Source organism: Pteropus medius, unplaced genomic scaffold, assembly GCF_902729225.1.
Source record: "Pteropus medius unplaced genomic scaffold, Ma_sr-lr_union100, whole genome shotgun sequence".
Lineage (NCBI taxonomy): Eukaryota > Metazoa > Chordata > Mammalia > Chiroptera > Pteropodidae > Pteropus > Pteropus medius.
This window is the reverse complement of record NW_024343935.1, coordinates 277,795-301,283: the sequence shown is the minus strand read 5'-3', so window position 1 is coordinate 301,283 and position 23,489 is coordinate 277,795. Positions and strand designations below refer to the sequence as shown.

General features: G+C 38.4%; 2 pseudogenes; both read right to left on the bottom strand.

Moving 5' to 3' along the window:
- Positions 1–5,970: 5,970 nt before the first annotated feature.
- On the bottom strand, positions 5,971–6,769 carry LOC120607063 (E3 ubiquitin-protein ligase RNF115-like; annotated as a pseudogene).
- A 495-nt stretch (positions 6,770–7,264) lies between these two features.
- Positions 7,265–22,665, bottom strand: LOC120607062 (olfactory receptor 1571-like; annotated as a pseudogene).
- Between the last annotated feature and the right edge of the window lie 824 nt (positions 22,666–23,489).

Genomic DNA, 23,489 nt, shown 5'->3' with positions numbered 1-23,489 from the left:
CTCACCTGAGCTTTTGTGTCTAGTGGTTTTATTGGTGTTCAGTCACATAGACATGACAGCCTGCCTGCATGGCTGACCTTAATCTCCAGCCCCTCCAGAGATTAAGCTGATCCTGTGTGGCCCAAAGTCCCACCATAAAACACATTGTAAGCATAGACTATCTATTCATAGTGGCCCAAGTTCCCCAGATAAACAAAGAAACTTTTATCAGGCAGGACATTGAAAAGGCTTAGAAGCTGTCTCTCAGGAGCCAGACAAGAGCCAAATCTTTCTTTGTAATGTGCAGGATTTGGACAGGATATTTAACCCAGGCCTGCTAAATTAATCCCTATGGTATACCTGGAATCTTTCAACCTCAGTTTCCATATCTGTAATATAAGGAAAATAATGGTCCCCACTAAGAAGTGACCCTCACTCTATCAGAGGGCTCCACGCCAACCTCCATCCCATTAGCCTTTCTCTTCACCATGCCCAGGTGATAATAATAACAGCTGGCTCTCAAAAAACACTGGCCTCTTGCCAGGCACTGTTCTACATGCTTTATGCAGATTAAATGTAATCTTCATGGCAACTTTACAATGTTGATGCAATTATGCTCCCATCTTTGCCAATGGGAACAGCCAAGGCACAGAGAAGTTCTGACAACCTCCCTAAGTCACACTGCTGGTAGGCAAATTCACACAGCTAGTAAGTAGGAGAATTTGGATCTGGATCACCATAATCTGGCTCCAAGATCCAGAAACTGTTGACTATCCAGTCATCAGGCCTCTTAGCTGAAATTGACACTGGTTGTGAATTTTAGAGGCTCAGGCATTCCAACAGGGCAGGACTTGGGCCTGACTCAGTACCTTCTCTCTCCTCAAGGCATAGCACAGTGTCAGGCACACAATAGGTATTCAATAAATGCTATTTAATGAACAAATAAATGTTCACAAAAAGCTTATGTTCCCTCTTTAGAAAGAAAACTCAAGATCAGAAATCTGTTTCCCCATTAAGAATCGAAGTCAGCTTTTAATCAGTCGAGTACTTGACAGACAGCCCTGGACAAGTCTCAAGGCAAATACATTTCGCTGTTTGCTTTTTTTCTGATTCCTGACTCCCGAAGAGAAAAAGATAAGGACTTACCTAATACTATAGAAACATGCAAATTTTTTCAACCAATGGGGAAAAAAAAGAAAAGAAAAAAATAGAGCTACCATATATTCTAGCAACCTCACTTCTGGGTATATAGTTGAAGGAAATAAAGTCACTATTGCAAAAATATATCTGCATCCACTCCGTGTTTATTACAGCATTATTCACAAGAGCAAAGACATGGAAACAACCTAAGCCTCCACCAATGAATAAATAAAGTTATATATGTATATATAATATATAATGAAATATTATTCAGTGATAAAAAAGAAGGAAATTATGTCATTATGAAAACATGGATGGACTTTTAGGGCATTATAATAACTGAAGTAAGTCAGAGAAAGACAAAACTTCACTATCTCATATGTGGTATCTATAAAGCCAAACTTATAGAAATGAATACTAAATAGATGGTTGCCTGGGACAAGGTGTGAGGGAAACGTGGAGATACTAATCAAAGGGTACTAACTTTGGTTTTAAGATGTTTAAGTTCTGGGGATCAAATCACAGCAAGGTGACTATATTTAACAATACTGTATTAGATACTTGAAAATTGCTAAGAAAGCATATCTCAAATGTTTTCACCACAAAGAAGTAATTATATGGAGTGCTGGATGTGTTAACTAATCTTGTTGTGGTAATATTTCACTACATATGTGTAATAAATTACCATGTGCACTTTAAATTTACACAAAGTTATGTCAATTATATCTCAGTGGAGCTGGAAAATTTTTATTTAAAGTCTCAAAGCAATAAATGGGGTTATACAGTCCACCTAAGAGAATGTGGGAGTTAATCAATCATGGAAAATAAATTAAATTCTACCTGAAGCAAACAGACACTCAAGCATGTCATACTTCTTTTGACAACAAGTATTTGTAAATTATGTGCTATAGATTTGCAATAAGAAGAATATGAAGAGTTGTAGAACAATTTGATTCACCAAGAAACAGCAGCTTTGCAAGTATTTCCCAGAGTGGAACATAAGACATAGTTAAACAGCTAAAAGAGTCTACAAATTCTTACTGTGGTCATTTGGAGCTACAATGATGGAGTTAGAGGTTATGTCCAAATGAAAAACACAGCATAGATCGGTGGCCACTCTCTGCTTCTTGTGTGGGGCCCTGGGAGGAGGTCTTCCTTCAAGATCACAGCTCTGTCACACTTGCGGATCCACTAACATCCACCATCATCCCAGTGCCACCAATGCGTGTGTCTGAAATGACACCTGCACTCACTCCAGAAGCTGTTATAAATTTATTGTTCAGTTATTTTATATAAGGATTCATAAATGACATTATATGATATACTTCTGAAAATACCTATTTTGATTCTTTTACATAAGGACTCTTGAGTGACACCATATATTACGGATTTAAAAAATTATAGTAAGCAGAATAAGAACCTCCAAAAGATAACCACATAGTAATTTCCAGAAACTTGTAATATGTTATTTTTCGTTACAAAGAAGGATTAAGATGGCAGATGAAATAGATTGGCTAATAAGCTTCCATTATGATATCATTGGCCTTGGTTTTGCAGATGGGACTAATGTCATCACCATCATCCTAGAATGTGGAAGAGGAAGGAAGAAAAGTTGGAGTCTGAGGGAGACTGGAAAATGCTATGGTGCTGGCTTTGAAGTTGGAGAAAGGACCATGAGTCAAGGAATGCCTGTGGCCATGGGAAGCTGGAAACGAAGAGAAAACAAATTTTCTCCCAGAGCCTCTAGAAGAAACATGCCTGACAGACAACTTGATTTTAGTCTATTGTCTCTTCAGACTTCTGACCTACCAAACTCTAGGTGAATTAATTTGTTTCTTTTAAACCCATTAGTTCAATGATGTTTTGTTTTAGCAGCAATAGCAATGTTATACAGATATTTATCCAATAACTGATTTTGGAGAAAAGTGACTTTAAGGGTCTTAAGTCAATCATTTTGCTTCCCTTGGGTGAGGACATTTTGTGTTGAAACCTACATTTAATAGAAGAAACCCAAAGTCGAATTGGGGATTTTGCCCCATTAGCTGATACAGAGAATTTCCCATTGCATAAATGTAAATGTGGTTCTGAATTTGAGGCCTTTGGACATTAAGATAGGACAATAATTCATTATTCAAATCACAGCCATGGACAAAAGACCAGTGATTACCATAGGGTATTGGAGTGGGGGGGAGAATAGATAGAAGGGGTACAATAGGTCAAATATGTGGTGAGAGAAAGAAATCTAACTACGGGTGGTGAAAACACAACGCAATGTATATATATATATATATATATGTCTTACTGTTGAATTGTACACCTGTAAGTTACTGGATTTCATTAACCAATGTCACCGTAATAAAAATAAGTTAATTAAATTAAGGAAACCATTCTACATGAAAAATTTTTTCTGTTTTTATATTTTTAAAATTTTGTATTAATTCAACCTAACATTACTTTCATTTCTATCCTCTCCAACATTCAACATAAAAGAGAGGTTATTGAGTCTGTTTATGTGTATATATATATATATTTATACATATATATACATACATATACATATGTGTATATGTAATGTATATATATGTATACATACATATATGTACATATATACATATATATACACAAGTAGTGTGCTTATTTATTAAATAATCATCTATAAATACACGTATACATTAGCAGACTACTAACTGATGAGAGAATTCTTGGATTCAACAAGTATTTCCACAGATTTCATTTATCTGATCCACATTTATCAGAAATATTATTATCCAGTATTATCATTGGAAATAAGAAAACAGGCTCAAGGAGATTCAATTTTCATAGATATGTAATAATGCAATTAAAGCTTTTATACAGTTCTTTGAATGATGTGTAAATAGACCCATTCAATATATACTCTTAATTTGTTAGGTCCCTTTAATCCAGCAACTTGTACACTTTAAAAATGTTCAATATATTGCATGTAACTACATTCCAATAAAATAACTAACAGGAAAAAAACTAGTGATGCCTGTTTCAAGGTAGGATGTAGAGCACAGGTAGCTTTAGTCACACTTTAATGGAGGAGAAAGAAATATTATTTGGTAGAAAGCAACGTGTTTTATATGGATATAAAAACAGTGACATTAATTTGTGAAAAATTACATTTGGTAAACTCATTTTTTTATAAATTAGAAGATCATACTACACATATAAATAAACTGTCATAAATCGGTTCAAGGCAGGGATGCATTGCAGCCTTACACACATAATGGATGAGCTGGAGATACACAATGTAGAAACTCCCAGCTGATGCGGACCCATGAGTATCTGAGCAGAGATCAGAACATTTCCAATCATATAATCCCATTTGATATAAACTGTATCATTTAGGTCAGCTTGTTATACAGCATTAGCTATCGATACAAGAAAAAGAATCGAATGAGGGCAATTATAATTACTGGCAGTTTTTTAATGATGGGCATATGTTCTGATATTTGGACATAGCATTTTAGTCATTCTGTTAATCAAGTTTATTTTGGATAACTGAATTAACAATTGACTCTATTAAGGTCACTTTCACGTAACCAGGAGAAGTTGGAAGGACGTGCATAATAGAAGAAACCCGGAGAAAATCCTAAGGCGGGGCAGGAATATAAGTTCTCCTGTGAGTCACGATCTGATCATGAAGATGGAAGAATTTCCTGCACATGAGGAGCTATGAAAGGGGTGATAGTGACATTGTTCATTCACTATCCAGTTAGTGGTTATGACAAAATAGGAAAAGTGGAGATATTTTGTTTAGACTGTAGAGGAGTCAAATTTGTAGGCAGGACAGAAATTTTGGAGGACGAACAAGAAGATAGTTTAGTAATAAAACGTAAATACACCAACCAATCTTCACCTAAATGAAAACAAATCTTCACACATGGAATCCATCTTCTATACTTCAGGAGATGGTTACAGCATCAAAAAGAAATCTTTGCATAGTAATCGACTGAGTAATGCTCCCTCATATATAAGGTCAATTCTTTCTAAAGAGCATATCAGGTGAATTTATTTATCAAATTTGTGTTTTCTTGACAACTCTACCTGGAGATAAATATTTGATAATCAATTTTTCCCCCAAAGACTATGGGAGGCATTGTGGACACCGAACTCACTAAGAGAATAAAACCAGAAGTCCAGTTAAAATCAGCAGAATGTTAAAGTCTACATTATTATTAAGAGCAGTTAAGGGAGTGAACTAGAATAGAAGAGACCCAAAGAGAAAACTATTTCATTTTTTTTCTGCTTAAAACACCACATAAATGAACTTAGTCAACAAGTGTAGTTTGCTATATGTGAGTTATACAACTCATGAATAGTCTTTAGTAACACAAAAGAGAATTCTAAAGATGATATGATCATTTCATAAGAAATTATTTTTATTTTTATTTTTTTTTAGGGCTCTGGTTCCACTGTATTTACTATAAAATGCACTAATGATAGGATGGAAGTTGGACAACGAGGTGAAAGCATCCATTACAGGGTAACTCGACAGATGTCAGGACCCTAGCTGGGCTTTAAGGAACTGATTCAATTTTGGCTGGGGGTAAATGCACATAATTTAGTTTCACAGTTATAAAATCATCACTCTGAATTGAAGAATCAGAGACATTTTGTTGTAGACGTAATTCCATCTACTTTAAACTTAGAGAAGAAAAACACTCGCTGCATTATTATGGGTTGGGGTTTCTTATACATTTCCTAAATCCACCTACTACATTTGTTTGTTAGTTTGTTTGTTTGCTTGTTTCTTTGTTTGCTTTTTAAAACAATTTACAGCTGTGGTAAGATACCACAGCCCTGGTTCAGATACAGTCTTTAGCTTCAGAAAGTCCATCAGTCCTGTAGTTGGCTGTCGCTGCTAAATCTGTTGCTTGCAGAGGCCTCAGAGCTCTGGGTTTGCCAAGTAGCATGCTCACCATCTAAGCTCTTCCCGCATATAGAACATGTATCATGCAGTTCTAACCATGGCACAATACAACTGCTGTGAAAGATGTGGCTGCAGGGTAACTGCCAACTTCCTCTTCAACTGTGTAATCTTCTTTGCATACCGAACACTCTAAACACATATCGACTTGCTCCTGAGTTATTGTCACTGTTGGAAGAGCTGTGATCTTCCCCTTGTCAGGTTGTGGAGGCCCTGTGTTTTCCAGTTGTCTTAAAAACTGGGTTACGAGGGCATCAAGCTCTGTGTAACCCCAGGCATAGTCCCCAAAGTTGGAGTGCAGCATCCTGCTCCAGAAAAAAAGGGTGCGGAGATTCGGGAACTGCAGAATTTGCAAAGACTCTGGCAAAGAACTGTTGTATTATTCTTTCAATAGCTGGAGATCTACTGGGATGAGTACTTCCTTCTGATCTTTATCTCCCAGTCACTGGCAACTTGAAGGCCAACTTGGTCCCGAGAGTCAGTGTGTTTGGTGACCTCTCATTGGCTCTATTATCTTGGTCCAGTGGATCACTACTTAGAAATTGCCTAAAATCTTGTGTAATCATTCTGAGGTTCAAATTGCACCAGAGCTCTGCAAAATGTGTTATTTTCTATCTGGCTGCCACCACCACCAAAAAAGCTGGAATCATCTGTCACTTCTTCAAATAAGCCTGATTCACACCTAGGATGATACATATTCTGGGACTGTGGGGCCGAACTCGCCCTTCCAAAAGTGTCATAAAAATCAGTGCTTGGCAGCGGTCCCAGAGCCCATCTCTGCAGCCTCTGCCGCTGCTTCCTCAGTGTGGCCGTCCCTCTGCTCAGGAGCCATCATTCATCATGGAATCAGTTTGGCACAGAGATGCAGCAGAGCAAAGAGGTGACAGAGCAGACAACGACCCCAAGGATCTCTTCCAACAACAAAGAGGCACAGGGCAGAAGAAATAATTTTTAAGACCCACATGGCTTCACACAATAACTGGAATTTCCAATTATTTTTGGTTCAAATTTTGAAAAACTTTGCGAGACTGGGAAAATGGACAAAGAGGGAAAATATCTGTATATTAAAGCAGAAAGCATGATAAACAATTACTTACATTGTGTGGAGAAAGTGAATAAAATACATGGAAATTCCAGCAAATAAATAAAGGAGGCATGTTCTATTTACACAATTTTCTGGTTCCAAGGCTTTTAGCCCTCCAAACACAGAAAGTTCTTCAGCCCCAGAACAGTTGTCTCTTTTATAGCTGCCATCCCACAGAATCTTTTCAAAGCCCCCTTTATGTCTTTGTTCCTGAGACTATAGATAAATAGGTTCAGCATGGGTGTGATCACGGTGTACATCACCGAGGCTATTGCACTTGAGTGTGTGCTGTGGGTAGAGACAGAGATGAGGTACACTCCTAGACCTGTACAATAAAATAAGAAGACAACAGAGAGGTGAGACGCACAGGTAGAAAATGCTTTATACTTCCCCTGAGCTGATGGGATTCCACGTATGCAGGACACAATCTTAGAGTAAGAGTAGAGGATCCCAGCAAAAGGAACATCAGCCAGCAGCACGGCTGACAAATACATCGCCAGGTTATTAAGAAAAGTGTCAGAACAGGCAAGTTGGACCATCTGATTGAGTTCACAGATAAAATGGGGGAATTTTTTAAGTCTGTATAAAAAGATTTTTAAGACTGTATTGCCATTGCAAAGTTTAATGGCTTTGCAACAAGGAAAACAGGGCACTCGTGATCCAGGACACCAGAAGCGGCAGTCCATAGAACCGGGGTTCATGATAACTGTGTAGTGCAGGGGGTGACAGATGGCCACAAAGCGGTCATAAGCCATCACAGTCAGGAGGAAGTTGTCCAAAGCTCCAAAGAGAATAAGAAAATATATCTGTGTGATGCAGCCTTTATAGGTGATAACTTTGCTCTGAGTCTGAATGTTCATCAGTATCTTTGGGACGGTGCTGGAGGTGAAACAGATGTCCACCAAGGAAAGGTTGCAGAGAAAGAAGTATATGGGCATGTGGAGGTGGGAGTCTGAGCTGAAAGCCAGGATGATGAGCAGGTTTCCAAGCACAATGATCAGGTACATGGAGAAGAAGAGCCCAAATATGAGAGGCTGCCGTTTTGGTTCATCTGATAATCCCAGAAGAAAAAACTCTGAAATTTGTGTACCATTCTCTGGTTCCATGTGGTGGAGGTGGTGAATAAAAATAAAAAATAAAATAACATGATTAATTTTACACATGAGTATTACTAACATGTGAAATGTCACAATTTACATCTTTACGGTAAAATGTATGTATGACATATAAGTGGTTTTGTAGAGATCTGATCCCTTTTAAGTAAGGTCACATGACATCTCTAATTAGGAATTTATGCCCCCCTCTTAGCAATTTGCCAAATAAATCATTTTTATATCGGTTTAATGAGAAATTCTTTTACATATTGAGGAATAAATGCTGAGTCCTGGCCATTTTCTAGACAAGGAGTACAGGGTACTGGAAAACAGAAGTCCCTAGAATCCAAAGAAGGAGAAAGAATATAAGGAAGTGAAAAATTATACAAGATGTTAGAATGTGCATGTGCTTTGAAGAAAAAGAAAATAGGTATACAAGAGCGTAGACGTGCGTGTTATTTTTAATGGAATTGAGAAAGACTTGAAAACAAGGTGCTATTTGAACAGACACCTTATGGAAGACACAGGAAAGACAGGAAGATTTTGGGAAAGTGTGTAGCCTGCGTGGGAAAGAGCCAGTGCAAAAGTCTTGAGATTGGCACTTGTCTCAAGCAATCAGGGCTCAAAAGGAAGCCGTGTGGTGAGGGGAATGAGCAAGAGGGAGATGATAGGGATGCTGTCAGAGAATGTGGAGGAATGAGATGGCCTGTTTGATACAGGTGAAACTCCAAGACACAGGGACTCGCTCAATCACATGCTGTTCCTTAAACTTCATTTTCTTTGCAAGAAATCCTGTGAAAAGAAGTGATGCCTTCTTTATTTCCATCTGTTGATTGACATTCTGGATCTGTGTTTTAAAGAACACATACCAAAATATATGAGCTATGTACCTACGCCCAAGAAGTAGAGAAATGCTCATGCTCCACAAACCATATACACTCACACCCACAGACACACACACAATGTCCTCCTAAGGTCATGTGAATACCAGCTTCTACTCTTTCCCAGACACAATAATGAGGAAAGAAATAATACAAGAAAAGATAATATCAGGTTATCATTTCCCTATAGGTTATAGAAATAGTTCCAAAGTTCAGTTGCTAAGCCCCCAAATTAACAGGTAAAACTAGGACTCGATTTTCATGTAACTATTTTCTGCCTTACATATTAAAAATTAGTTAAACAAAAAGAGATTAAATAATGAAAGATAAAGAGAGAAGAGAGAGACAGAGAGACAGAGACAGAGACAGATCTAATAAGTTCAGTTGATCTCCGAGAGACAGTGATGAGGAGAAAGTATCCTTGGTTATGGTAACACGTCAAATGCATTTATTTTGCCTTATTCCTAGAATTATCAATGAAGTAGCAAAAAACTATTTATTCAAAACAGAAAATAGCGATATCTATATGGCGTCAAAACATCTTACAGATCAAACACCTTACTAGAAAATTTGCAAAGAATAAACTTACATTTTACTAATGGAAATATACAATGTATAGAAAAAAAGCAGAGATATTTAAAGCTGAAATAAGACTTTAGTAAATAACATTACGTGCAAAACCTTGGGAATTAGAAAACCCAGTTTTGATTCTGAGATCTATCACCTCTTAGTTTTTTGAATGAGAAACAGCTGGACATTCTAAATGCTAATATCCTCACGCAAATAGTATAGACAGTGATATCAGTTTAGAGTAGTGACAGATTTGAACAATATATGTAACATGCTTAGCAAAGTTAATCATTTATTTCCTGTTGGTAAATAAATGATTACCACTGCGATGGGATAAGGCTGATTATATTTTTCTGCATCTAATGTCTCCATTGCTTCCCTGCCTCTAGGTTCCCAATTCCACAACCATATTTTAGTTCCTTGTCATCCCTCCTATCTTTTACGGGCTGGAAACCCTCCAGACAGATAATCAATCACATTGATCCATGGAGATCTCTGTGTATTGAAAATTGTTCATAAGACTCCCGCATTAAACTCCATTCCAGTGACTCCTTAATGGAGATAGAAGCCAAATTTTGTACCATCAAACACAAGGCTCAAGTCCTATGACCTTTCCACCTGCTTCGCTGACATAGAGCCCTTTCATGCCCACACTAATCTCCCAAAAGTTGAACGTGACTCCCAGCTTCATCTAACACCACGACTAAAAGTCTGAGAGCTTTTACACAAATGCTTCCCTCTGCTTGGAGTTACCCCACGAGACATCTTGGAACTTTCACCCCCTCTCCATCCTCCAAACTCCATGCCTTCTTCTAGATTGTCTGCATCCTCTCTTTCAAGATCTTATTTTCCCTGAACATTATCACAGAAAAAGGATACTTTCTCATCAAGTTAATTACATATTAGGATGCCCATGGTCTAATTTTTATTTAGTTCCATGTCTTTTCTCCCTACTACAGTGAGTGCAGTGAGGCATGCAGCATGTTATACACATCACCACCTTCACACCAAACTTAGCTGAGTTGAGAACAGTAGCTGAATAAATAAGCATTCCATGGAGGGATGAGTGAACATTCTCACAGAAATTGTTGATGATGAGAGAAGGAAGAGAAGGAGGCAACATTGACCTAGATGTGGAGGACATGCCAGAGGAATGTTTTCCATATTCCGTATCAGGACCCCGTAGGGTGGCAGACCATGGTTTGTAAGAATTAAGTGGAATAAAATCAAGAAGTCATGAGAAAATATGAGAGTGCATCATATACAGAGTACATACATAACCGTTTCATGGTTCTCTTGGTCAGTCGTGTGTGTGTGTGTGTGTGTGTGTGTGTGTGTGTGTGTGTGCATTGCTGTGTTTGTGTGCAGGCATGCTGGATCACAACATAAAAAGAATGTCTTACTTTGAGACAAAATTATAAAAACCTCTGGAATCCACTGCAATAAGTACAAAATAGTTTTAAAAGACCACTTCCTGCAAAAGGGGGAAAAGCAACAAGAATGAGGAGCCCACAGAGTCAGGTGCAGAGAGAAGAGGCAGCCGGCGTGGGTGCTGCAGTTGCCTCAGACTCCAGGGACCTCACACTGACTGGACCTTTACCACCCCACTGGCCTCAGCATGGTGTCCACCTCAGCCCTGATCTAATTATTATTTCTGCACTTATTCCACGTTTATTTGACCAATTTTCTTTATATGGCCTCGGAGTGGATGAGCCTGGCCCTTTTCTCACTTTTCTTTGTGGAATTCTTTCCTTTGTTATTTTTGAGCTTTGAGTTTTGACCTCTTTGTAACAAATCTGATGGGTACACTAGTCCTGGTTCTGTTCCTTGTCCAACATGAAAAGGCCTCCCCAGACATAGTCTATAAAATCCTGCTTTAGCTACAACTATTGATGCCCTTTCTTCATACATTTGTCACTAAGGAGATGATGTCATATTGCACTCATTTCACTGTACTGGGCCTTCTCCTTCGTAATGTGATATTTAATGAGTAAGGATCTCACTTATTTTGCTTACCTATGTGGTTTCATAATATGTGCATTTATACAGAACAAATGTTAAGGAATGGGAAAATATGACCAAATTAAAATAGTGGATTTTAGTAACTGTATTGTCAATTTAATTTATATGTAAGACTAATTCTAAAAGAAAAGATAAAATACAATAATTTAATCACATTAATATGGGTCTCTAATTCCAGAGAATTGGCAAAGACTTGGAAAGAAAAAATATAAAAATATACTTTTGAAAAGCTGTGCAAGAAGAATTATGTACTGTTCTAATTGTGTCTATATAAACATAAATAGATTCAGATGTTCTTAGGAAAGGATAGATGTGATCATTAATGAATGCAAAAGAATGCTCATCAAAAGATGGGTGAGGACATTTAAGTTTCTTCATGTAAAAATAATGAGAGGGGACACAATATGACAGACTGTTAGAATTGAACAAAAAAATTATAATTTTCATACTTTCCCGCAGTACATCTCTCTATATATGATGGAATTCAATGCCAAACAGCTAAGTTGGTAGAAAAAACTCCAATTTAACAGATTAAATAAATTAATTAGTCTACCTAGAAAACAAACATGGCCATCTCTGGGCTCTGAGTGAGGCTGGATAGGCTCTCAGAAGACCTCAGGTACAAGATTTCATGTTCCATCCCCTCTGATCCATCCGTGAAGTACCTGCTGGGGTCTCAGACTCATCTGAATGGGGTCTCTGAAAGGGAGGACTCCCTGTGGAAGTCCAAATGCCTCCCTGGATAGTTGATAATAGAGACTGAGCTCTGTCCCCAGACAAGGCAGCAGAACAAAGTAAAGCATTGGTTCCACTCAGACTTAGGAATCCAAAATAACGAATAGGTCCTGTAAAGCCCAGGCTTGCACATGCAGAGCAGAGATCATCTCTGCTTCATTTATCTGCTCATTACACTGTTTCCAATGTTACTCCCACCCCTGAGCCTAGATTTCCCTGTGAGACACTTGTCTGGAAATTTTTCCTGCTGATTCTCTGTTCCCAAGAGACCAGGTGAGAAGTGAAGTAAATCCTGGTTTCGTACTCCTTCCCCATGACTCTCTTGCCTGCCAGTTGTCTCACCTCCCAGAACCTTATCAAAACCCTGAATTAAAGTTCTCTCAAAAGCCTAGACTGAGGATACTGTCTGTATTAGATCCCAGGGTCTTCAAAGAATTGGCATGCGGTGGGACACAAACCCTGATAGGTAAAGAAAATTGCTGTTTCCCTCTTCATCAATAGGAAATTCTGTGACTTTCATGTAAACTTTGGACACTACACACCTTGGCTACATGACACTTTACCAAATTAATGAAGAATATTATACTTATATCAGTAGTTAAAAGTTGTCCTTTGGTCCCACATTATAAAAGTTTTGATAATTATAAGAAATATATTTACATAATTTTATGCCATATAATTTGAGCTTTTACCTTAAGGTATTGTCAAATTTCAATTTTATGAAAGTCCATCCTATGGAGTTGTTCTATTTTGAACTGTATCTCACATTGCAGAAATGAAGCTTGAAAAATTTTAGTGATCTGCCCGAAGTTATAATCAAAATAAGGAATAGGTGCTAATTAGAAGCTGTCAGGACGCTTTTAGTTTTTAATCTCTGGGCCAGTGGTTCCCAGCCAGAGATGATGTTGCCCCCGAGCTATTAGGCAATGTCTGAAGGGAGGCTGCTAAAAACTTACAACATCAAATACAAATAATTACGTCAAAGAGAGAAGGTGAGAAGAGCCAGTCTGGACTGGCACTTCTCCAACTCTAATGTGCATGTGACTCATGCAGGATTGTAGTTCAAGTGCAAATATTAATTCAGCAGGTCCGATGAGCCCCAGGGACTCCAGGAAGATGCTGATGCTGCAGGTCCTGATCTGAGGACAGTGTGAGTAGTAAAGCTGAGGACCTCTGTAAGTTGTACATCGTCTTCACCCAAAATTGCATTTGCATTAAATTTTGGTTGAAATGTGTGCAGTCATTCACCATTAAACAAAGGGGATAAATTCTGAGAAATGTGTGGTAGGTTAGGTAGCATAGAGTGCGCTTACATAAACCTAGATGGTTAGGCTGGTATACACCTAGGCTATGTGGTATAGCCTTGCTCTGTAGGGGAAGAAAAAATTTCTTTCTACCCTTCTGGGTTCTTTGGTGATACTTCTTTGTAACAATGACAGATTAATAGAAGAAAATTAGTAAAGTTTAATAACATGTATTTTTTCTGTGTACATGGAAGAGATCAAGGATAACTGAGTAATTACCAAGACTGGCCTGAGCTACCATGTTAACTAAAATCTTTAGCTGAAGATAGAAGGTGCTGGGTTTGGGTGGAGTAAGTTATGGGAGGTTATCAGGAAAAGCCCAGTGAATGAGGTAAGGGTGTTATGCAGGTATAACTCATCATCTTCTTCACTGATGAACTTCTAGAGAAAAGGTCACTCTCCTTTTCCTGGTACAACTTGGGAGACACCCTTACAATTGGAGCTTTTCCACTAGTCTATATTCCATGTCCATGAGTCTCTGTTTGTCCTGCTCATTTGTTGCTTTTAGGTTTATATCTCACATATATGTGATATCACGTGATTTTCAACTTTTTCTGTCTGGCTATTTTCAATTAGCATGATTATTTCGAGGCCCATCCAGGTTGATTGAAATGACAGTATTTCATCTCTTCTTATAGCTGAGTAATATTCCATTGTATATTTGTACCACAGCTTTCTTAGCCAGTCTTCTATCGTAGGACACTTCAATTGCTTCCATGTCTTGGCCACTGTGAATAATGCTGCTATGAACATCGGTGTGCAAATATCTTTTCAGATATGGGTTTTCAAGCCTTTGGGGCAAATACCCAGTAGATGGATTTCTGGATCATATAGTAGATCAAGTCTTAGTTTTTTGAGGAACCTCCATACTGTTTTCCATAATGGCTGTATCAATTTGCAGTCCCACCAACAATCTATGAGGGTTCCATTTTCTCTGCATCTTCTCCAACATTCGCTACTACTTGTCCTGTTGATTATACATATTCTAACAGGTATGAGATGAAATCTCATTGTGGTTCTGATTTGCATTTACCTAATAGCAGGTGATGTTGAGCATCTTTTTATATATTAGTTGACCATTTGTATGTCTTCTAGGGGAAAGTGTCTGTTCAGGTCGTCTGCCCATTTTTTGATTGGATCATATGTTTTTGTTGTTGTTGTTGTTGTTGTTATTGAGTCCTATGAGTTCTTTGTATATTTTGGATATTAGGTCCTTATTGGAGGTGTTGCTTGCAAATATATTTTCCCATTCAGATGGTTGTCTTTTTATCCTGTTGACAGTTTCTTTTTCTTAGCAGAAGCTTTTTAGTTTGTTGTAGTCCCAATCATTTATTTTTGCTTTTACTTCCCTTGCTCTTGAGGTCACATTCATAAAATTCTCCTTAATTCCAATATCCTTGAGTTTAGTTCCTATATTTTCTTCTATGCATTTTATTGTTAAAGATCTCATATTCAGGTCCTTCATCTATTTGGAGTTAATTTTTGTGTGAGGTGATAGACAACAGTCTAGTTTCATTCTTTTACAGGTGGCTTTCCAGTTTTTCCAGCACCATTTATTGAAGAGGCTTTTCTTTCTCTACTATATGTATTTGGCTTTTTTTTTTTGGTCAAAAATTATTTGCCCATATAAATATGAGTTTCGTTCAGGACTCTTGATTCTATTCCATTGGTTCACGTGTCTTTTGATTTTATTAACCTTCTCAAAGAACCAGCTCTTTGTTGCAATTATTTTTTCTATCCTTTTGTTTTGTTTTGTTTTCAATTTCATTTATTTCTACTCTAAGTTTGATTATTTTCTTCTGCTGATTTTAGGCTTCATTTGTTCTTCTTCTTGTTTTATAAGATGAAGCGTTAGGTTGTTTATTTAGGCTTGTTCTTGTTTTTGGATGTAGGCCTATAATGATATGAACCTCATAAGAGACCGCTTTTGCCGTGTTCCAAAAGTTTTGATGTGTTGTACTATCATTATCACTTGTTTCTATGTATCTTTTGTTCTCTCTTTTTATTTCTTCTCTGACCCCGTTATTCTTCAGTAGCATGTTGTTTAATCTCCATGTATTTGTTGTTCTTCCCGATTTTTTTTTTTTGGCCTAGATCTTTAATTTCAAAGCATTATGATCAGAGAATATGGTTGATATGATTTCAACCCTGTTATATTTGTTGAGGCTATTTCTGTGTCCCGGTATGTGGACGATTCTTGAGAATGTACCATGTGCACTAGAGAAGAATGTATAAGCAGCTGTTTTGGGATGGAAGACTCTGTAAATGTCAATTATGCCCAGTTGGACTAATGTGTCACTTAAAGATGCTATTTCCTTATTGATTATCTGTTTGGATGATCTGTCCATATCCGACAGTGGGGTATTTAGGTCCCCTACTACGATAGTGTTTTGGTCTGTTTCTCCCTTTAGTTCTGTTAGTAATTGCTTTACATTTTCTTGGGCTCTCTGATTGGGAGCACAGATATTAATAAGTGTTATGTCTTCTTGGTGCATGATTCCCTTTATCATTATGAAGTGTCCCTCAGTATCTTTCTTTACCTTTTTTATTTTGAAGTCTATTTCGTCCGATATTAGTACCACTACTCCCACAAATGCTATTGGCTTCAAATACCATTCTCCACCCTTTCACTTTGAGTCTATATTTGTCTTTGGAGCTGAGATGTGTCTCTTATAGCCATTTTATCTTTTGTTTTCTGGTAGCTCAGTGTTTCCTTTGTTCCCTCGTCCTTGTGTTTCTATTTTCTTTGTTTGGCTTTTGTGGGTTTTGCCTCTGGTTCTTCCTGTTTTATATATGTACCTCAGTCCTAAATCTTTGTTGTGTGGTTACCATTATGAATATGTAAAGGATATTTGTATATATACAATCGTCCATTTATACTGCACGTGCCTTATCTCCTTTTCCCTTCGAGAATTTGGATCTTTAAATCCTTTCTTCAGTCATTGTTATCTCGATTTCTTCCTATGTATGCTGAACATTCATTACTATTTTGTTATAGCAATTCTCTTATTATTATTTTAAACTTATAATGCCCTATTTTTAGTGAGGATTGCACTCCTCTGCTTCTATTTGCCTGATAGTCACCTTACCCTTAATTATTTTTTTTTTTTTGGTCATTTTGTTTTAGGTGAGCTGACCACTTTCAGTATTTTCTGTAATGCAGGCCTCATAGTGGAGAATTCCCTGAATTTTTGTAGGTCTGGGAAGTTCTTAATTTCTCCTTCATATCTAAAAGTGAGCTTAGCTGGATACATTATTCTAGGCTGGTAGTTCCTTTCACTTAATATTTTAAATATTTGATTCCATTCCTTTCTGGCTTGAAAGGTTTGCACTGAGAAGTTTGAAGTTAATCTAATTGGTTTTCCTTCATAAGTTACCGTTTCCTTCTTTCTAGCTGCCCTGAGAATTCTGTCTTTGTTGTTGATTTTTGTTCATTTTAATACAATGTGTCTTGGTGAAGGCCTTTTGTGTTTGAGATAATTGGGTGTTCTGTTGACTACTTAAATTCCAAATTCCAGCTCATTCCTTAGATTTGAGAAATTCTCGTCCACTGTTTGTCTGAAAATGCTTTCTATTCTCTGTTCCTTTTCTTTGCCTTCGATAATGCCCATTATTCTTATGTTTCCTCTCCTGCTGATATCAGCGAGTTCTGGTATTTCTCTTTTATTATTTTTCATTCTTTGGTTGCTTTCTTCTTCCTTCCGGTTTATTTCTAGATTTCTGTCTTCAATATCACTGATTCTTTTCTCCATTTGTTCGACTTTATATCCCAAGCTCACTATTTCATTTTTCAACTCTTTTAGTGTGTTTTTTATCTCCAGAAATCTATTCTGTTCTTTTTGAGGGTTTCGATTTCCTTGTTCTGCTCATCTAGTTGCTTTTTTCAGTTCCTGAAATTGTTGGCCTGATTCATTTTGGAACTCAATGAGTTTTTTCAGAAGTACCATCCTGAATTCTGTCATTGAAGTCTACAGCCATATTTCTATGTCTGTAAGCTTATTTTTTGGAGAATTTTCTCTTTCTTTCTGAGATGCCTTGTCACCTTGGTTGTTCATGGTTGTTAATGGACTATTTCTCCACCTGGGCATTAATGGAAGTGTATCCTGCTGTTTTTCCAGAAAGAAGATTTATTATACAATGGTCTCTCTTTAGCCTGTTGCAAAGAAGGCGCTTTTCTTTTGGTTTCCAGTAGACGGCATCTAAGCCTCTTGGATCTCCGCTTTATATAAAGCCTTAAAAATGCCTTTTTTAGATTTTCTTGTAGATATTTAATCATGCTTGCTACCCTCAGTTTGAGTCCCTGTCAGTGTCAGCGACAGTCTCAATAGTGTTTGCTCCGATTCCCCTGGGGCTGTGTGGTGATTGGTCTCAGAGCATTTGGGAGGAGGGGCCCTCTGGATTGGGTGTTGGGAGCTCTGGCGCAGCCTTGGTTTTGGAACCGCAGCCAGCAAAAATGAGCTGTGTTCCTCTGCAGTCCCTTCCTGCTTCTCTGTCTTATGCGCCGATGACAGGGTCCTAGAGCCAGCCCGCCACGGGGAGCTCACAGCTATTCCAGGCAGGAATGTTCAGGGAACTCGCTGCATGAACTGGCTGCTCCTTCTTTCTCCCCCTCCTCCTACAGGGAGATTCTGAGTCTGTAGAGGCAGCTTCTATATTACTCCCAGTCCACCATCCGACACCCGGGCTTCTGTCCTGTGGTAGCTCTTATACGCAGATCCCACGCTCAGACGTGTTGGTGTGTAGTTTGGGTGTTTATTGTTGAGTTTTAGCTTATTGTTTCAAAGGGAGAGATCTGGGGATGTCTTTCACTCCGTCATGTTTCCTCCTTCTTCTACATTGAAATTGTACTTCATCCAACTGCCACTTACTTTGGGTTATCGATGTTTTTGTTGTGTGTATATTTTCTGTTTGAGTTAAAATTTTGCCTTGCCACCAGACTGATGTCCTCACAATGGCAAAGAAACTGTTAGAAAATGTGTTTACCATTTGGCATACACCTTCCACAATTTCCAGTGATCGAGAAATCCACTTCACTGAGCAAGTCATATGAGCCTTGACAAACAGCCTTGAACATTCTTCTAATTATCACTGACCCCATCTGTCACCTCAGTTATCAGGCCAGGTCTAGAGAACTAATGGAAAAACTGGATTCAAGGCAGAACAAGTTTAATTACACAAGCCTGACTCAACTGATGAAATGATGACAATTTTTATGACTTTTTTTGTTTGAGATTGCTGGCTTTTTTTTTGCTTTCCAGATCAAAGGAAACTTTTTAACTATGACTTATAATTAAGTAAATTATATCTCTGTAAGCAGAAATGAAATATTTATTTTTCCCCCCTACTTAATCCCCCCAGAATTCAGAAAATTTTAATGAATGAATATTTTATTTTCATGGCAAATCAATTATTTGCATAAGTTCAACAAGAACCTGTTTTCTTAACAAAAGGTTACAATTAGAAACTGGTTTTATTACCAATCCTTTGACTAGAATGTCACAATAGAGAGACATGCATAGACTCAAACATGACCAGAAAGCTTTGACAAGTTAAGAGACTTATGGAAACGAATTAAAGTCCCCTTGGGAAAATAGCCTGGTAACTTGTTTGCATGATTCGCAGCCAGCTTTACAGGTAAGGAACAAAGCCTGCTTCCTAGGTATTGCAAAGAAAAAATCTCTTGGGGGAAAGGGAAGGTGAATACAAAAAGTCCTTACCCCAGGGAAGCAAAATGAATGAATTGAGACACTTAGGGTCAGTTTCCTCCAAAAATATTCGCTGGATAAATGTCTGTATAACATTGCTATTGCTGCTGTAACAAATCATTACACTAGGAGTTTAAAAGAAAGACATTTATTCACCTATAGTTTTGGAGGTCAGAAGCCTGATGCGAGTCTCAATGGATTAAATCAAGATGTCTTCAGAGCTAGTTCCTTCTGGAGGCTCCAGGAGAGAATCCATTTCCTCTCCTATTCCAGTTTTTCACAGCCACAAGCATTCCTTGGCTCACAGCCCTTTCTCCATCTTCAAAACCAGCAATGTAGCATCTTCCATTCTCCCTCTAATTCCAACTATTCCTCCTTCCTGTTCCACATTCTAAGACCACGGTGATGACATTAGTCTCACCTGCATAATCACGGCCAATCTGTAAATCTTAAAGTTAACACATCAGCGAAAGTATTCCAAAGGCTCTCTTTAATGCAGGGAGGTGGCAAGAGAATTAAATGTTAAATCAAGCTGCATTCAGAGCCTTCAATGTGCTGCTGCCAGACCTCAGGAGACCTACAGAACAAAGTAAGGTTCCTGCTGGGATTACTAACAAACCATTTACCCACACTGTGAAGGGAAAACAGAGTCTTTAAGTCACACACTACACAAAATATATATTCTCCAAGCAAAGAACCTGTAAGAAATCTATATATCAAACACAGGGATTGCTAGCAGGCTTTCCAACTACATACCCATGACTTTCACTCTACATACCCTTATCTTTCACACTATATACCCACACCATCAAAGGAAAATAGGTAAACAAAGTCTTTAAGCTGTAATTCATAGAAACTGAGTGATATAGAAACTGAATTCCCTGAAAACCCTGGGCCTTCGTCTTGACTTTGTCTGTCTGTCTTTTGTTCTGTCATTTTTCTCTCGGTCTTTCCCCTACGTCTCTCTGTCTCTCTCAGCTCTCTCATTCTCTGCCTCTGAGAGGAGACCACGTCTCTGTCTGAGGAGCATTATTCCTTTTTTTAATAAACTTTCCTTTTGACTCTAACTCTGGCATGCACTTGAATTCATTGCTGCACTCAGAAAAGAACCCTCTCTTGGCACAGGACTTGAATTTCCATTTGGCAGGATTCGCCCTGTTCTGCATCACCTTAATCTCCCTTACAAAAAAAAATAACATATTCTAAGTTTTTAGGGATGAGGATGTGAACATTCTATGGAGGCCCTTATTCTGCCTAATACAAAGTCTGTTTCAGAAGTATATTATTTTTTAACACTCAAAAGCCATTGTATAAAAACACACAAAGCATTCATCACAGCCTCTGGAATGAGGAAACACAGTTATGTGAAGTATGAAGACATTTTGATCAATGAGAAACCACATATCAAACAGAGGTCGCATAAGAATATTATGTTGCTGAAAAATTCCTATCAGTTAGTGGCAATATAGCAATGGTAACAACTTAATGCACAGCATTAACAAAGACTTACCATCGTATTCCAATTGCCTGCAGTATTCAAAACAGTAACATGTTTAATAGGTTTGTAGCCTACCAGCTGTAGAGGAGCAGAATTGATCAACCCCAAATATGTCAATTTAGCATAACGGTTATTTTAGGCAGGTTCATTTTAAGAAACAGCAGATATGGGAGTATCTCTCAAAAACAAGTACAATTTACATTGTGTTAGAAACATTTACATTTGTAAGGAAAATCTCTATTTGTAAGAGTGTCTCCCTAGCTCTCCTAGAAAGCAGTGACTTTATCAGCAGAAATTTTTATCAATGGAAAAGCCAATGGAGAAGAAATCTGCATAACACCCTTTCCCTTTTTACTATTTTACATCAAAGTCACACAGTTCTCTCCTGGTTGAAGAGGGAAATGGCAATTTTCTGAAGCTATCAGAGATTGTGTTCCACCAAAGTAAAGTCATCGAAGACCCAAGGGACCTAGTCAAGTCAGTCCTCAGCCTAGGCTTTTGTGAGAACTTTGGGAGATGAGACCTCTGGCAGGCAGGAAAGTCATGGAGAAGGAGTCATGAAAACAGGATTCACTTGACTCCTAACCTGGTCCCTTGAGAACAAAAAGTCTGCAGGAAAATTTTCCATTCCCTCCAGATCAGTGTCCCACAGGGAAATTGGGGCTCAGAGATGGGAGCAAGAGTGGAAACAGTGACTTATGAGCAGATAAAGGGAGTTGAAAATATCTCCTCTGCTGCAGTCCCTCAGTGTGTGCATCTTTGGGCTCAACAGGACAGATAGTTGTTGCTTTTGACTCCTAAGCTGGCTCCGAGACCAATGCTTCACTCTTTCCTGCTGTCTTGTCTGAGGACAGAGCTTCAGTCTCCATCATCAACTATCCAGGGAGGAATTCACACTTCCACACAGAGACCTCCCTCTCAGAGAACCCACTCAGGTGAGTCAGACAGCCCAGCAGCTATTTCAGGAGAGGGTCAGAGGGCACAGAACCTAGAAACTTGAGAGCCTAACCAGCCTTGCCCAGAGCTGAAAGATGCCATGTTGTTTACCAGGTACATTGATTAATGTAAAAATAATTTAATTAATATTTAACAAGGAAAGTGTTACAAAGTAGAAAGAGTTCATCCACCTGGCACCAGCAGAGCTATACACTAAACACCGAGAATTGCAGTAGAGAAAGATTAGCTATTTTATTATGAATGGTACCCGTCAGGAGAATGAGAAGCTAGCTAATGCTCGGAAGTCTGACACCCTGATCCAGGGTTGGGGGCATGGTTTTAAGGAAATAGGGGGAACAGGTATGCAGAAGGGCTGGTGGGGCAAGTTTTAGTTGGAGGACCTTGGAGTTGGCCTTTTAGGATAAGAAGGGTCTTCTTGGATCTTCCTGGACAACAGACCCAGTGGTTCAGAAAGGTTTTGAGCCTGTAATGTCCTTATCTTATGGCTCCACAGAGGTGGGTAGGGTGTGGGAGACTTTGATTCCGCACACAGCTGGAGGTCAAGTTTCCCTCTGGGCATGCTTGGCTAGGTGGCATGATTTGCTGTCTTGGTCTGTTGTCTCAGAAAAGCAACTTAGTGGTGAGGAATATGGAGACACCCCATTCCGTGATGGGAGGAAAGGCTGGGCCCTAAGGTATCAGGAAGGGCCCAGGCACTAGGGCTGACTTACCCATTGATGCCGACAGTCAATTCCCGAAACATGGTAACCTTTGGTGGAGGTTGAGGTGGGAGTTGTGATAGGTACCAGAATCAAAAGCACGTGGGAGGTGGTGGGGCTAAGAGCCAGGCCTCAGCTGTTGTCACTGTGACCACTCTGGGTTGCCAGAGACCTTGTGGCCTGAGGCTGCACTGTGGGCATTTCCAGTAGCAGTATAAGTTCATCAATGTATTAGTGTTTAAAAAGGAAAGTAAGAAAAGAAAAGAAACTCAGTATGTCATTAAACAGGCTAGGACCATTTTGAACTGACTCTGCAGTTACGGAAGTGATCGTTGGAATGAGCCATGCCAGAATCATTGGTAACATTTCGTGATGGGATTGGAAGTTCGGTTGGATGAGAATGAAGAAGGAATGGGAGGCATAAAGTGGTTCCAGTAAAATCAGAATGTATACAAGAAGTTTTGCAGTTCAGGAGAGTAGGAAAACTGAGTATTAGATGTGGGGGCATGAGCAGGAAAAAGAGGGCGATTTTTTTTTTTTTTTTTTTTTTTTTTTTAGTTTTTAAGGGGGCTTTATTTTAAGCATGTTTTGTATTCTTTAGAAATATTCAGAACCAGGCAGTAGATACAACATTGCAGCAGCCATTCTTTAGGGAAACATTAAAAGATTACTTAATAAGTCTAAAGAGGAATACTAGGGTTTGACATTGCAATTACTCTAATCCTAGTGCAACTGCATATATTTTGGGTTTATAAGCCTGTTAGTTCACCAGAAACAGTACAATTTCTTGACACATTTTATATAATGATAATTGAGTTTTTATTATGGTTTTGGAGTTTTTTCCACTAAAGATTTTGACAGTGAATTA